Source organism: Harpia harpyja, chromosome 17, assembly GCF_026419915.1.
Source record: "Harpia harpyja isolate bHarHar1 chromosome 17, bHarHar1 primary haplotype, whole genome shotgun sequence".
NCBI lineage: Eukaryota > Metazoa > Chordata > Aves > Accipitriformes > Accipitridae > Harpia > Harpia harpyja.
Window position 1 is genome coordinate 21,229,712 of NC_068956.1, and position 15,192 is coordinate 21,244,903.

Sequence of the window (15,192 nt, forward strand, 5' to 3'; positions counted from 1 at the left end):
CCACCCTCTTTGCTCGCTGCCCCTGGAATCCTGAGTTTCTACCCTGGGTGTTAATGAGCACAGAAACCATTCGGGCTACAGAAAGTCCTGCAGCCACCCTGAGAAGGTGAAACATGCTCTTGTGAGCACTAATGAGGGGATGGGCTGAAAGAATGGCAGCTCAATTTTTCTTTAGCCTACGGCAGAGAGAGAGAAAGCCAGAGATTCACTTGGGTAACTCTCCAGCCAGAAACCAGCGTGGTTCTTCTGGAGGGAAGGATCTGAGAAATGTACATAAATTGGATTGATGTGGTTGGTTAAGGGCATGTTACAGGAGCATTTGACACTTTCCCTGGAATGATCTTCTTTTAGAAAACAAGACTTTTGGCAGTTACGAAGACTGGCAGGCAAAGGAGTAAGCAGCTGTACCTCCATTGCTGGCTGTTGCCTCTGGCACAGCCGTACCACATGAGCTAGCTCTTCCTCCCTTCCCCTTCCCCTTCCCCTTCCCCTTCCCTTTTCCCTTCCCCTTTCCCCTTCCCCTTCCCTTTCCCTTTCCCCTTCCCCTTCCCCTTCCCTTTCCCCAAACAGCTCATACTCCTGGGTGGGGAGCTGTTGAGTACAGCTTGCAATGGAAATGTCCTTCCTGACACCCTTCAACGACATCTAAGAAAAGGAGCTCTGAAATAGAAAAGAAGAATAGTGCATCATCTCAAGAAGGAGTATCAAGAGGCAACGTCCCTATTTCTGCCGCATGTTAGCATCAGTTCCCCCTCACCGACGTCTGAGCACAGCCTCACAGCATGGTGAAGTGTTTGTTTTTGTCACGCCATGCTGGAGTCCAAAGCTGTGTAATGAACTGCTTCAAGGTAAATACAGCTTTAGAGAAAAACATGGGCTGGATCCAGTCGTGCAGCTCCTTCAGCTGCGAGGCAGCTTTTTCTTGAGCCAGCTCATGAATTGGGGGCACGGACATCATTCCTGAGAGGCCCTACAGCTCTGCGGGGTGTGTGGGGTGGTGGGACGGGTGCCCTGTGTCCCCAGGCCAGCATGCTGGGTCGAGGTGGGGGCTGGCACTCGTCACACTGCTTGCTCTGGAGCAGGAACCTGGTGGGAGCTTGCGGGGTGGCAGGAACAATGGAGGGGCTTGAAGACCCCCCCAGAGAAGACCACGAGTCCAGCATACCGGTGTGCTCAGTGTGAGATCAGCTATCCCCCATCCCAAGCTGGGCTGTGGTTATCTGTCCCTGACGGTTAATGAGAACAACTCCTCCAATAATTATTCCTAAAGCAAGCTGCTGAATGGAGAGCTCTGACCTTCATGTTTTAGAGCATTGCGAGATCAGCTTGCTTCGCTCTCCTTGTCTGAGCTAATTTGTCTGATGCAGAGAGAGGCTTGCTCTTCTTGCCCTGTTAGATGCTGTTCGGTGCGTCACTGGCTGCTGAGGGTGCAGACTGATGGTTATTGTAGAAGCACTTCCTCGATGGCCTAATTAAGGAGGAAGAGTTCATTTGACTAGACAGAACTCATTAATAAAGCCCGAGCCACTGTTCTGGTGAAAAGTTCTCCATAATGTCCTTGAGAGGGAGAGTAATGATGGTTTTGCGAGCAGAGCAGGTCTCCCCAGGTGAACCCAGCTGAGCTCTCCTGCCCTGCATGCACACACGTGCTGGCCAGGAACCTTTCTCTCTCCTGCTCAAACTTTGCCCAATTCAAACATAGAAATTCAAAAAAAATTATGATTTGATTCAGAAAAATCTATTGTAAAAAATGCTTCTTGCCTGTCTCTTCTGCCCTCTCATTAATTTCTTACTCTGAGAGTCACCTGGGTAAAAGGAGGTGGAGGAGGCAGTAGATACTCTATATCTTGAGTTCTGATGCCAAGCAGCATGGCATGCTTACAGGGAACAGGGGAAATATGGCATGGACAAACAGTTGCATTTGGAGAGCAGTCACCAGCAGATGAGGGGCCCCGTGGCTGTCTGCACTGGAAGGGGCTCCAGCCGGTCTGTCCTTCCCAGCTTGCCCCTGTACCTTAAGACCATTTGGAGATTGGTGCTGAGAAGATGCTTTTGCAGACAATGCTAAGGTAAAAGGGATCACAGGCTGGGATTCAGGCTGGATGCGGGCTCTTTGGGTGCCCACCAAGGTTCAGGGGTGTATACACAGGTGCGCACATGTGAGCTAAGTCCTGAGCTCCCACAGTAGCTGCTGGGGATCCAGTCAACATGGTTAGCGGAGTCCAGAGCGTGACTCCATTCCCCTAAAGCAAGCACCAGGAAAGGATCTGGCTGCCAAAGTGTAGGTGTCTAGTGCCACATTGGAGACTGCAGACCCTGCTTGGTCTCCAGATGCTGTCCCAGGGGGTCAGGGACGCTGCACACCCTGCGTGGTATCTGCTGGCCCTGTGCAGGTGCATCCACTGTCCTAGCACATTTCAAATAACTGATGTTTGCACAACGTATCTCACCTGGCAACCCCCTCTCCAGGCCATTAGCTGTTGACCAAGGCGCTGTCTACGCTCTACTGACCGCAGTGGGAGCTGGGACACCTCGCGCATGCGTAGACACCTGAAATTAGGAGTCTAAATCTTGAAGTGAATCCCAACAGGAAGATATAAATGCAGAAAGACCTGATGACACTGGAGTAGTAACAAGATATCAGGAAGATGATGTTCAGCCATGAGGGGTTGTAGGACATCCAGGGTGGGATAGCTGTCTAGATCACAGTGCAGGAGGACTATCTGACCATCTTGGACTCAGGGCAGAGAGCCAGGCCTTTTTCTATAGCTATATCTTAGACAGATATTTTCTCAATTAAAAAAGGCACTTTACATCCCCCTGTCCTGCCCTCTGTCAGGGCGTGTCTCCAGATTCAGGCCGGGCTGGCCAGTGTAGCACTCTGTGATCGCTGATGGCTCTGTTCCCTGCTCAGCCACCCCATGTCCTCCTCCCAGCAGATCGCTCAGGCTGCAAAGCCTTGAAGGCTTCTCAACCAACAGAGAAGTTGAAGGAAATCTCATGGAATCAAATGGAACATTTAATTCAACCTGAGATACTGAATTTCGGGCTTTTTTCTTGACTTTTCTAAAAGTATGTCATAAATTGAAGCAAGATCTGATATAGAATTTCATTTTGCTTTTTTCATCTAAAATGTCAGAAGAAAATGTGGACTTCCATGGATAAAGGGAACGGGGCTTCAGCACTTTTTAAACAGAAACAATTACGCAAAATTTATATGTATTTATGAAATGTTTCACTAGAACTTAAACCCTTGTCTTCCAACAGAAAAATATTTTGGCCAAAAATCTCCACCCAGCTTTTTTTGTGATCTACAACACCACCTGCAAAGAGCACAATGGAACTGCTGAAAACAAGCTCCGTAACCACCTGACACAAGCCTTGTATTTCCCTTTTTGCTTGCAAAGAGCTGCTCTCTAGTCATTACTGCAGCAGTAATAATAATTGCCAATATTGCCAAGAATTTGCATTTCTGGTTATCCTAAAGCTTGGTATTTCAAATGAGAGGCTTCAGAGAACTAATTAGCACACAGGCTCATTAAATGCTAAAAACTACTCTCACTAGGTGGATGGAGCATCCAGGCTGTTAACCCATTTCCCAAAGGCAAACGCATCTCTGCCTCCTTAGGCTTTATTCAGAGCAATCTGAATCCTTTAAGCTGCGCACGCTCAGGGAATGCCAGTTTATACCACCTACCAGCTTTTTGCATCAGTCTTGGGAGGCCTGGGCACTGCCCCATGGCCACCACTCTCCGAGCCCATGGCCACCACTCTCCGAGCCCATGGCCACCACTCTCCGAGCCCGGCACTGTGTCTGCGTGGGCAGGACCCCCGGCACAGCCTGGTCATGAGGGGTGAGGGGGTGGTGGGTTCAGTGGTGCCTCCCTCCCTGCTGGAACGAGCGACCTGCCTGCGCTCCAGCACAGGGATGGTGTTGCCAAAAATGCTGTAGTGAGCCAAGCTCAGCCGGCAGCCAGTGTGTGTCAGCGGAGAGAGAGAAAACCGAAGGGAAATTATAGTAGCTCTGTGCTCACGTCCCCCCCTTACTCCTTCTCAGAACCTAAAGAAATGGCTGTGGCTTTGTGCGGAAGTTAATTAATGATAGTAAATAATATTCCTTTGTGCTAAGAGTGAATAGTGCCCTTTATTTGGGGATCTCGGTGTGCTTAATGCTCTGTATTTAATTCAGCTTCACAGCAAAAGCTAGATGAATTATTCATTGCAAATAAATTATCTGCTGTTTGTGAGCCCAGCCTGCTTTCTTTGATGCCCTTTTCCATAGCCAGCAGTGTCTCTGCAACGATTTGGGCAACCACCCCACAGCGCACAGCTCATTGTGCTGTTTGCTAATTGTGAGAGTGTATGTGCAAGTGTCGGGGGCGGCGGGAGGAGGGCAACAGCCTCCAGGTCTTGCTAACGGTCTGAGCAAACCTCTGAATGGGAGAGAAAGTAATAAGCAATGCTGAGCATGTTCCTCCTCTGTGCACATAGATGAATACACACATATGCATAAGTATATGGAGCTTTTCATACACACGTGCTTGTGTTCATGGAGTGCTCAGACTCCGGTTAAGACCAATTGCATATGGTAAGTCTACAAATAAAGGACTCAGATAACATCATTCTGGACTGATTTTGGTATAAGGGTCAATGTTACCTACAAAACACATCCACTTCCTGATATTCAGGCAAATAAAAACCTCTCCCCCACACCCTCAACCAGTAAAAAGCTCTGTATTGAAAAGCAGAGATTTAATTACTCAAAGCAAGCATGAACTGAATTGCTTCAGGAAAAGCAGCAGGCTGTATGCAACCCGGCCTCCTGAGGAGGACAAGGTCCTGCAGTACGTAGGTTCAGACCTATCCACATCTGGATCCCAGGGCTTTTTGGATGCCCTGGGCCTGGGGACACTTTGGTTGCAATTTTAGCCAGCTCTTCATCAGCACTTTGCTGCAGGTGGCAGATTTGAAAAAAAGCCCAGGATGCCTTTTTCATGCAGGCAGAGCTCAGTGGTGAACTTGCTGCTACCAGCAGGTTCGGGATGCCAAAAGCTGACGTGGACCCAAAAAACTTCACCTACATGCAAATGCAGAGGTGTCACTTGTGCAAGGAGGCAAAGGCCACCACAGCTGGTGCCCCTTTCCCACGTCCCCACTGGCTGCCCCCGAGGAGGGAGAAGGGAGGCAGAGCCAGTGCCGGCTCCAGCCCTGATGCTGCAGGGAGGCTCTTCCCGCATGGATGGTCCCATCCCCAAGTGGGTGCATGGGACAGCCCTGTCCTCACCTTCCCACCTCTGGAAAGAGTTGCTGCTCTGGACAATTTTGTTAAAAGCATCAGTTTCATCAATATTTGATGTGTTTCTGTGTGTTCACGAGCAATGAACCGCCCAGATCTGGTGGCCACCGGGGAGGCTCTCAAGGACGGCTCCCTCTGGGGGATGTTAGAGCTGGGCTGGACGTGGATATTCCTCAGCCAACAGTCAAAATGGTGGGCACATGACAATGTGTCACTAAATCTCTAGTTTAAGTCTCATGGTATATGAAAGCATGATTGAAAATCATGAATTTCCAAGATTTTCACACAAAACTTTTGCTTGCTGGTTTTTGTTGTTGTTCTGTCTGTTTATTTCTTTTAAAAATTAGGTCACCTTTGTAAGAAGGGCTTGTTTTTCTGTTTAAAAAGATCATTCTATGCAATTTTTTTTCCTTTGGAAATAGCTAAGCTGACAGAAAAAGAAATCTTAGGTGCATGCTTTTGTCAGTTCCATGTAATCAGTAACACCCACGTAAAAAAAGCTGAAATGAAGCATCAGCAAGGGAGCAGGCTGAATCCATAACAGTTGGGCTGACCTATTTTGTAACCACATTTGCTGAGAGGAAAATAAATCAAAATAATCCAGCCTCCTGCCTCAAACCTGATGCGTTATCTTGGGTTTGTTGGGTGTTCGCCCAAATGCCCTCCAAGCACTGAGTGAGGAAACACTCAGACAGCTTGGCTGGGGTCCAGCAGGGATGTGATGCTCAGGAGATAGCAAGAGCTGGGTTTCTCCATCCCAGGAATGAGCCTTCTAAATGTGGTCCAGTCCTGAAGTCCCTTTTCAGTACACCAGTACACTGCTGTAGGATGAGAGACATTTTCATTTTCGTTTTGACTTGCAGATGTATAGAAATTCATGGTAAAATGGCTGTGCTTCTCTGCACGGACTCGCCTGCTGGAACCAAACCCCAGCCTGCTGGGTCTCGCACACACAACCACCTTGCAGAGTTGAGTTATTCCAGTGTCACCTGGGTAGGAGATCAAAGCACGAGAGACTGGCAGAAACAAAAACAGCAGGGTGCTTGCAACAACAAAAGGATGGCGAGTTCTTCCAATGAAGGTGACAAGCGTGATATCGGGCCCACTTTGTCACTGGAAATACAAGAAGCATCAGGGACTGGTGGTTTACACCGCTATTAACTGATGACTCCAGGTGTGATGGACACTCTCCTATGAGAGAGTGTAGACGAGAGTGTAGAAGATCCACATGTCAAGAGGCAGGTTCTCCCTCCAGGGTGGGATCTAGTCCCTCCCATGGATTAGGCATATACTTTATTTGTGACTTTGGGACACTAATGAATCATTCCTCCTATAGGTAGTGCCCACGTTCCCTCTACAGGCATGGATAGAAGAAAGTGGCCTTAAAGCTCCTTGGAAAGAGCCCGTGTCTGCTGAATTTAGGTGTCTAAATATAGGTGGAGAGGATAGACCAGGGTAGAATCACAGAATCATAGAATAGTTTGGGCTGGAAGGGACCTTTAAAGGTCATCTAGTCCAACCCCCCTGCAATGAGCAGGGACATCTTCAACTAGATCAGGTTGCTCAGAGCCCCATCCAACCTGACCTTGAACATTTCCAGAGATGAGGCATCTACCACCTCTCTGGGCAACCTGTTCCAGCATTTCAACACACTCATTGTAAAAAATGTCTTCCTTGTATCTAGTCTAAATGTACCTTCTTTTAGTTTAAAACCATTACCCCTTCTCCTATTGCAACAGGCCCTGCTAAAAAGCTTGTTCCCATCTTCCTTATAAGACCCCTTTAAGTACTGAAAGGCTGCAATAAGGTGTCCCCGGAGCCTTCTCTTCTCCAGGCTGAACAACCCCAACTCTCCCAGCCTTTCTTCATAGGAGAGGTGTTCCATCCCTCTGATCATCTTCATGGCCCTTCTCTGGACTCTGGACCTCCAACAGGTCCATGTCTTTCCTGTGCTGAGGGCTCCAAAGCTGGATGCAGGTGGGGTCTCATGAGAGCAGAATAAAGGGGACAATCCCCTCCCTCGACCTGCCGGCCACGCTGCTTTTGATGCAGCCCAGGATACGGTTGGCTTTCTGGGCTGCGAGCACACATTGCTGGCTCATGTGCAGCTTTTCATCCACCAGTACCCCAAGTCCTTCTCGGCAGGGCTGCTCTCAATCCCTTCATCTCCCAGCCAGTATTGATACCGGGGGTTGCCCTGACCCAGGTGCAGAACCTGGCACTTGGCCTTGTTGAACCTCATGGGCCCACTTCTCAAGCTTGTCCAGGTCCCTCTGGATGGCATCCTGTCCCTCAGATATGTCAACCGCACCACTCAGCTTGGTGTCACCTGCAAACTTTCTGAGGGTGCACTCGATCCCACTGTCTATGTCATTGATGAAGATATTAAACAGCAGTGGTCCCAGTATGGACCCCTGAGGGACGCCTCTTGTCACCGATCTCCATCTGGACATTGAGCCATTGACCACTACCCTCTGGATGCAACCATCCAACCAATGCCTCATCCATCTGGGTCCACCCATCAAATCCATATGTCCCCAATTTAGAGAGAAGGATGTTGTGGGGGACCGTTTCAAAGGCCTTACAGAAATCCAAATGGATGACATCTGTAGCTCTTCCCTTGTCCACTGATGTAGCCACTCCATCATAGAAGGCCACTAGGCTGGTCAGGCAGGACTTGCCCTTGGCGAAGCCATGCTGGCTGTCTCGAATCACCTCCCTGTCCTCTGTGTGCCTTAGCATAGCTTCTAGAAGGATCTGTTCCATGATCTTCCCAGGCACAGAGGTGAGGCTGACAGGTTGGTAGTTCCCAGGGTCCTCCTTTCTGCCCTTTTTAAAAATGGGTGCAATATTTCCGTTTTTACAGTCACCGGGGACTTCACCTGACTGCCATGACTTTTCAAATATCATGGAGAGTGGCTTGGCAAGTCCATCAGCCAGTTCCCTCAGGACCCTGGGATGCATCTCATCAGGTCCCATGGACTTACATATGTTCAAGTTCCTCAGGTGGTCACGAACCTGATCGTCTCTTGCAGTGGGAGGGACTTCGCTCCCCCAGTCCCTGTCTTGCAGTCCATCCACTCAAGAAGTGTGGGAAGAAAGGTTGCTAGTGATGTCTGAGGCAAAAATGTTGTTGAGTACCTCAGCCTTCTCGTCACCCGCTATTACCAGTTTGCCAGTCTGGGACAGAGTAGACCAGTTACCCCTTACGTCCTGCATGGACCATACATCTAAAGTATAGCCAGGAAACAGCCCCACGGAAGAGGATCGAGCACCCAAGGTCTTGCAGGAGGGTCAGACAGAGGCATGGATGCAGTCCACCCATGTGCCAGCTCCTGGTCTGATGCTCTGACCCAGAGGAACTGCTGCCTACAGTGAGATTATTTCCTTTTTTTCAGAAAACAATTCAGAAGAAGATGCTTTTGAACTGTTTTTCTTGCAAACAAGCAGCAATATGTCTCCTGGGATGCTTCAAGGACAGAGAAGCAGATCAGTGTTTGTTCTGAACCTGGATCCAGGCTCCAAGTGTCCCTGGCCACCTCTGTCCCTGCCCTGCTCCCGAGGGCTGTCCTTTTCCTGTCCCTCCTCTGGAGGTATTTCACAGCCCAGCTGGGGACACAGACCTGAAAGCTAGAGAGGTGTTGTCCCCTGCATTTGGGAGTTCGGCAGCCGATCCCATCTTCTCCCCTTCATTGCAATAAACCCCAATAAAACAAGTTTATTTCAAAATAAATAGGTTTCAGGGCCTGATTCTGTACCAGCTGCAGAAGAAAATCAGATTTGAGTGCATCCATCCCTTTATGAGATGAGAGCCTATGCATTCCTAACAGAAAGCTAAGTATGGGGACTATATTAAGGCTATAAATACCTTGGAGTGATGGGCCTGGACTAACGACCCATTTTACAACGGGACCTGCTCTGCACCCGCACCGTGTGGGTCTCCTGACCGTGAGGCAGGGCTGGGCTTTTGTTCACAGAGACCCATTTGCAGAGCTGTGGTTTTATGGCCTTTTCGAAGGTGAGAAAAGTGAAGAATTTACATAGTAAAAATTCTTGGCAAAGTTGGAGCCTCCAGTTTCTATGTAATAAACCAATTACTATGCTGTTGAATTTACACACCTCAGACAAGTGTACTGTAAACTCATATCCCAAGGTAAAAAAATGTAAAATATTCAGACTTTGGCTTTGCCAAATATTTTATTGGACAAATTCTTTTTTTTTTTTTTTTAAATCTGGGCAGGATGCATAAGTACTGGATACTTTTTCTTAGTTCTTACACAATGGAAGAATATTTTAAAAGTCTCTACTTTATAAAACAATAGATAGGTGTCTGTAATAGAAATTAAAATTGTAAATAGAAACTTGATAGGGATCAATTGTTTCCAGCAATGCGGGAACATCTGCTACGTTTTTGAATTTATTTAGAAAATAGGTACATGGGCTCCAGCCCAGTGAGGAATTTAAGCACATAAACAATCTTATGGGACTTCTCTGGGACTACTTACACATTTAAACTAAGCCCAAGCCCAGGGACTCTGCTGAAGTTGACTTTCCAGACTCCTCATGTTATCTCTGCAGGAAAAGTATGATGTCATTTAGATGCTGCATATTTCTGCAAGTATTTGGATATTTAGTAGAGGGATAGCAGTGCCTTGGAAGTATTCAGATAGGCCTGAGCAATGAAGAGCATCCTTCCATGCCAACCATCTGTGGAGACCAAGTCCTGCTTGAAAAGGTGAGTTTGCGGCATGAACTTCCTTGGCTGCCTGGTCACCTCAGGTTCCTCAAGTCAAAGGCACTGGTGGACATGGTGTCAGACGTCCCTCTCCCAAGCAGATGTGCCAATAAAGCACCTGAGTGCAGCCCTGCCTCCTTCCTACCACCCCCACCAAGTCAGCCCCCCAGCTCTGCTAGGGGAACGTTCAGTGGTGCTTTCAATGGTGTTTCAGATAAAACCAGTTTGTTCAGGTAAAACATTTTAAGTAGGCTCTTGCGTTAACAAAGCTGTTATTGCCTGCTGTGAGGTCGGGTGTCCACACGAGCTGCTTCCCATAGCAAATGGCGACTGACCCCTTGGTGGTTCCAGTTGGATCTGGGGGGATCATCTCTCCCCCACCTTAAGTTCTTTCAGAAAATTTTACACTACATCTTTTGTGCAAGCTGTCCAGGGGGCACTTGACATTTTAAAAAAACCCTTCTTGTTCAAAACTGTTTGCTGACTATGTTGCAAGGTAGCCACTCACACACAGTGCTTGCACACACGTGAACAGCGCGGGCAGCAGGTACTGTTCCTCTCTGGCTGATCAAGATCGATGTTTGCTAGTGAAATACGTACTCACACATGGAAAAGGGGTCTCTCCGGTGGCTGGCATTAGCTACTCAGTCTGTGCCAGAGCTGGCCTCAGGCCTGGTTTCCCCAGGTGCTGGCACCGGCACCCTCCAGTCCCTGAGGTTTGTGGTCCAGCTCCAGTTGCTGGCACTCAGCTCTCATGCTGCTGCCCACTAGTCTGGCTTGAAGGTTGCTGGTGGTCTCTCACACAAGCTCAGAATAGAGGGTGTGCCCACACAGAAGGTGGATGGAAAGAATGTAAGAATAATTAGTATTATTAGTAGTAATAATTATTTACATCATTACATACAAATATTTAGTAAGACTGTAGGGCTGGCTGTGGTGATCATGTGCCAGGTGCAGGGCTTGGTCAGACGAGCGTACTGACCAGCCAGCAGTTACCCTGACTAGCCCCTTTTATCCCCTTTTCCCTCTATTTTCTCACACTGGATCCTAACCCCAGTCCACTTTGATCCCTCCCTTTCCCTGCCTTTGATCCTTCCCCTAAACATCCCATACCAAGTCTTGCACATTCCCACAACCTCCTTAAAACACCGTATAAGAAGTTGTACAACATCCCCAAATGCTTTTCCCCTGCAGCCCCCCGTGAGTCCCACGCCCCCACAGGCACTCACCTCTGCCAGCCTGGGGAGGGGGTGGCCCCACCGGCTCCTCGGTGGGGTTCACCCCGGAGCCACGAGCTGACCACTCTCCTCCGACGATCCAAGGGAGCAGGTTGGGGCACCCTGGTGCAGGTGGGGTGACTGGGATCCAGCACCTGGCATTGCCCTCTGATCCCTGGGGGTCCTCTTGAGTCCAGGCTGCAACCACCAGCCCGTGCCCTCCACAGGTCGCTCTTGCTTCACCAGACCCTACCGTGGGGGCTCATTGTCCAAACCCTCCGCTGGGATGGTGTAGCCTCAGCTGTGCACATCGGCAGCGTGGTCCTGTCCCTTCCCTCCCCAGCCGGCTCACCGCATACCACCCCCTGCCCATCCGAGCCGCCGGGGCAGCAGGAAACCCTGCAGAAGATCTCCATACTGAGGAGGAGGAGGAGGAAGAGGAGAAGGAGGAGGAGGAGGAGGAAATAGTTTGTGACAAGAGAATCAAGTGCAGAGAAATAATTTCTGTATTGAAAACACCTCTCCCATGTAGGGTCACAGAATAGCTAAATTCTGAAATATTTAACTGAATGCAACTGGCAGCAGCTACCGGAGTACTTGTCCTCAAGCAACTGCTGACATTTGCAGTGAAGCCACTACGAAACCCAGACAAAACAAGGCCTGGAGCAAACCAAGTATCAAGGAGAAATCATTACAGAGTGCATTGTACATATTTATAAAACACAAGTGATGCCCACAACCTTTAGGCCCTGTGTGGCAACCATGTCCTAACAGAAATATTCAACACCTCTAACTCTTCCCCTTTGGACACTAGCAGGTCAATCAGTTTAGCTTGACTGTGGCCTCAATACAGAGATGTTGGTAACTATTCTTGAAGAGTAAGTGAAATCATGCAAGTGCTTCTGTGAATGAGAGAGCTGGCTCGCTTCCCTTCGTGTTTTAGCCGGCAGACATCATGCTCCACCGCCTCTTACGCTTGGCAGGAGCGAAGGACTCTTCCAGAGGGAAGTGGCCTTGCACAAATGCCAAAGACAAGGCTCCACATGGCCGCTCGCTTGGCCTCTTCCTGCATCAGCCCTTGGTGAGGGAAAAGCCCCCAGTGTGGCTGGTGCCTTGGGTCCTCTTCTAGATGATTCCTCAAAACGCTGCAAGTGCATGAGGTTGTCCAGTGGTGTCAACAAGGCTATCTCCTTACGTCTATTGAGATATTTTGGACCCAGGATACGGGGAGATGTTAAATACTGAGGGAAAACATCTATCATAGTCTCTGCTCCTAATATAAAAGGTTATTGGGATAACCTGAAGATTGGGTTAAGACTACAGCTTTTGCTGGTTTCTCAGACATTTTCTGGGTTCTTTAAAAAAATCATCATCATCATCTGTTCCAAAAGATTTTATTTACCTGTCTGAGTCAGCTACCTTTTGCTAAATTTCCGCAGCCATGATGAACAGCAATGAATTGCTGGGTTATTGCAATCCCCGCCCCCCCCCCCCGACATGAGCTACATGGATGTGCAAGCCCATGTCAGGAGGTTGCACCAGAAAATTCCTGAGGCCACTTCCAGCCTGAATTATCCCATGCCCCTGTGTTTTTATGGATGAAAACGAGAGGAGGCTGATAGGTCCAACTCACTGAGGTTGTCTTGGATGTGCTGTAGATGCACAGGTCAGCCTGCAAGGCATGTGAAGCAAGTCTGTTTGCGTGGGTCACGGCAGCCTCACTGTGTGCACACATGTGTGAGTGCACGTGTGTGTGTGGTCCCCAAAAGCACTGGCCACCTCCTGATCTCCCACGTCTGGTTATGCACGGGTGAATAGTTATGTTTGAGATGGGAGGAAGTACCCGCAAGCATGACCTTCTGCTCCCTCCTTGCTCCAGGCACAGGCATGGGACAGGGATGTGGATGTCATAGAAAGTTAAGTAACAGCTCTGCGCTACCAAGCAACTTGGTTAGCGAGTTCCCCATCTAACACAGAGGTCACCACGGTCATAATAATAAACTCAGGGCTGTCAGTGGGTTTCACCCTTTTGCAGCAGCACCGTTGTCCAGGTCCCACACATGCAGCACCCCACCCTGTGCTGGGTGATGTGCAAACACCAGCAACACGCCAGCCTGTCCCAGCAAACTAGGATATTTAGAGAAAAGGCTAGTGGTGTGAAACAGGGAGTAGAGGAGGCAAATAAGTTTGCTAAATGTCATACAGCAGATCAGGATCGGAGCTGGAAATGAGATGTTGACCACCAGGTCCTGGAGCCACATACATCTCCAGAACAAGAAAGGAGCTGGACCAGCAGGTATTAACAGAAATCTGGTGATCCGGAGGCATGGATAGAAGGACACCTTCAGTTTAAAGGCCATGCTTCAGCCCCAGGATCTATAATCTATTTCGCTTGAACTCTACAAACTCGTTTAAGCAGAGAATAGATGGGACATGTCTTCCTGCTTCCTCAATTAGGCTGTGTTGGAGAGAGAAAGCTTGCAGGGATGAAGCAATAGCATTTATGAGACTGATGGAGAAAAATGGCAAACCCTACCAAAAAAAAAAAAACCCAAACGATGAAATTTCAGGCACATAAGTCCTTTACCAGGGCTAAAAAAAGGGCAAAAACTTTCAATGCAGGTTGAGAACAAATTGCTCTAAATTTACATTATATTAATCTCTGAAATTATCTGAAAGGAATATTGGTTAGTACTTGTGAAACAGAGGCAGGATGCTTATTAACGATGAGATCATGAACCCCCGTGGGACAGAAAGTCCAAGTGAGAGAGGTAATTTGTCGGCTGGCTTCATTTTGTGCACTTGACAGCAGTGAACGAGGAGTCATTGCCACTGTTTCTTCCCTAAATCAGTTATCTTTTTATTCTATTATTTTTCTGTGAGGTTTTGCCACTCCAGGAAAGAAGAAAACATTTTGGAAACATCTCACCTACCATTTGTCACTAAAACTTGGGCACCTCCTCCAAAGCAGCCACCCCAGACGAGGGAGGCAGGCGGCTGGGGAAGACATGGTGTCCCACAGTGACCAGGACCTTGCCAGGGACCCCAGCGTTGGGGGCACCCAGCTGGAGCCAGGGCAGAAGGGGGGGGCTCAGCCTTTGGGGCCACCCTTACCCCAACACCTTCTCACAGGCCATCAGCAGAACCATAAAAAAAGTTACAAAACTTTCTTTTTAACATTCCCTGGACCCGAGATCCTGTCCCAGCCCACCAAGATGCCCAGGGGAAGAGAGCAGCAGGGACCCCCGTGCATTAAAATTTGGCTTCCCAACAACAACATACCTAAAGCTGCTGCTTACTGCAGTCTTCAGAGTCGCACCTGACACTCTGAAAAATTTCTGTATAATCCATTTGGGATCTCAACAGCATTTAATTCCTTCAGTGAGGACTTGCAGACAGTGATCTTCTCCATTAGCGCTCTTTTTTGTGATTGTCACAGAACATGCCTCGTGCAGCAGCGGGGTGTATGTCTTGTAAGACAGAAGTGCATTTTAAATTGCACTTGGTCTACATCCAGCTTGTTCACCATATGTTTAAAGCTGAAAGCACTCTAGCATTAGCTACAGCTCAAAAGCAGACACATAATTTGTTTCCCACTGAAGCACTCTTGGATATACTTTTACTTTAGACTACCAGAGATAAATGACTTGCTGGAAGATATCATTTGTAGGACAGAACATTTATATTGCAGAGACTAGAGATTTTTCTAAAGCTTTATTATTGTTGCAATGAATCAGCATTTGCTACTTGATGTAATCTTGGCAGCACGGCAATATGCTTTTTACTGTTTTGAAAAGAAATGCAGAGTAGCTGTTTTATTTCAAAAGAGCATCTTTTTTTTGTTTTAAAGGAGGTACATATGGAGGGCTATTAGATGACAGGTCTCAAAATACATACAAAGGATTATACCTTTGGAAGGTGACTACTACAGGTCAGATTCTGTG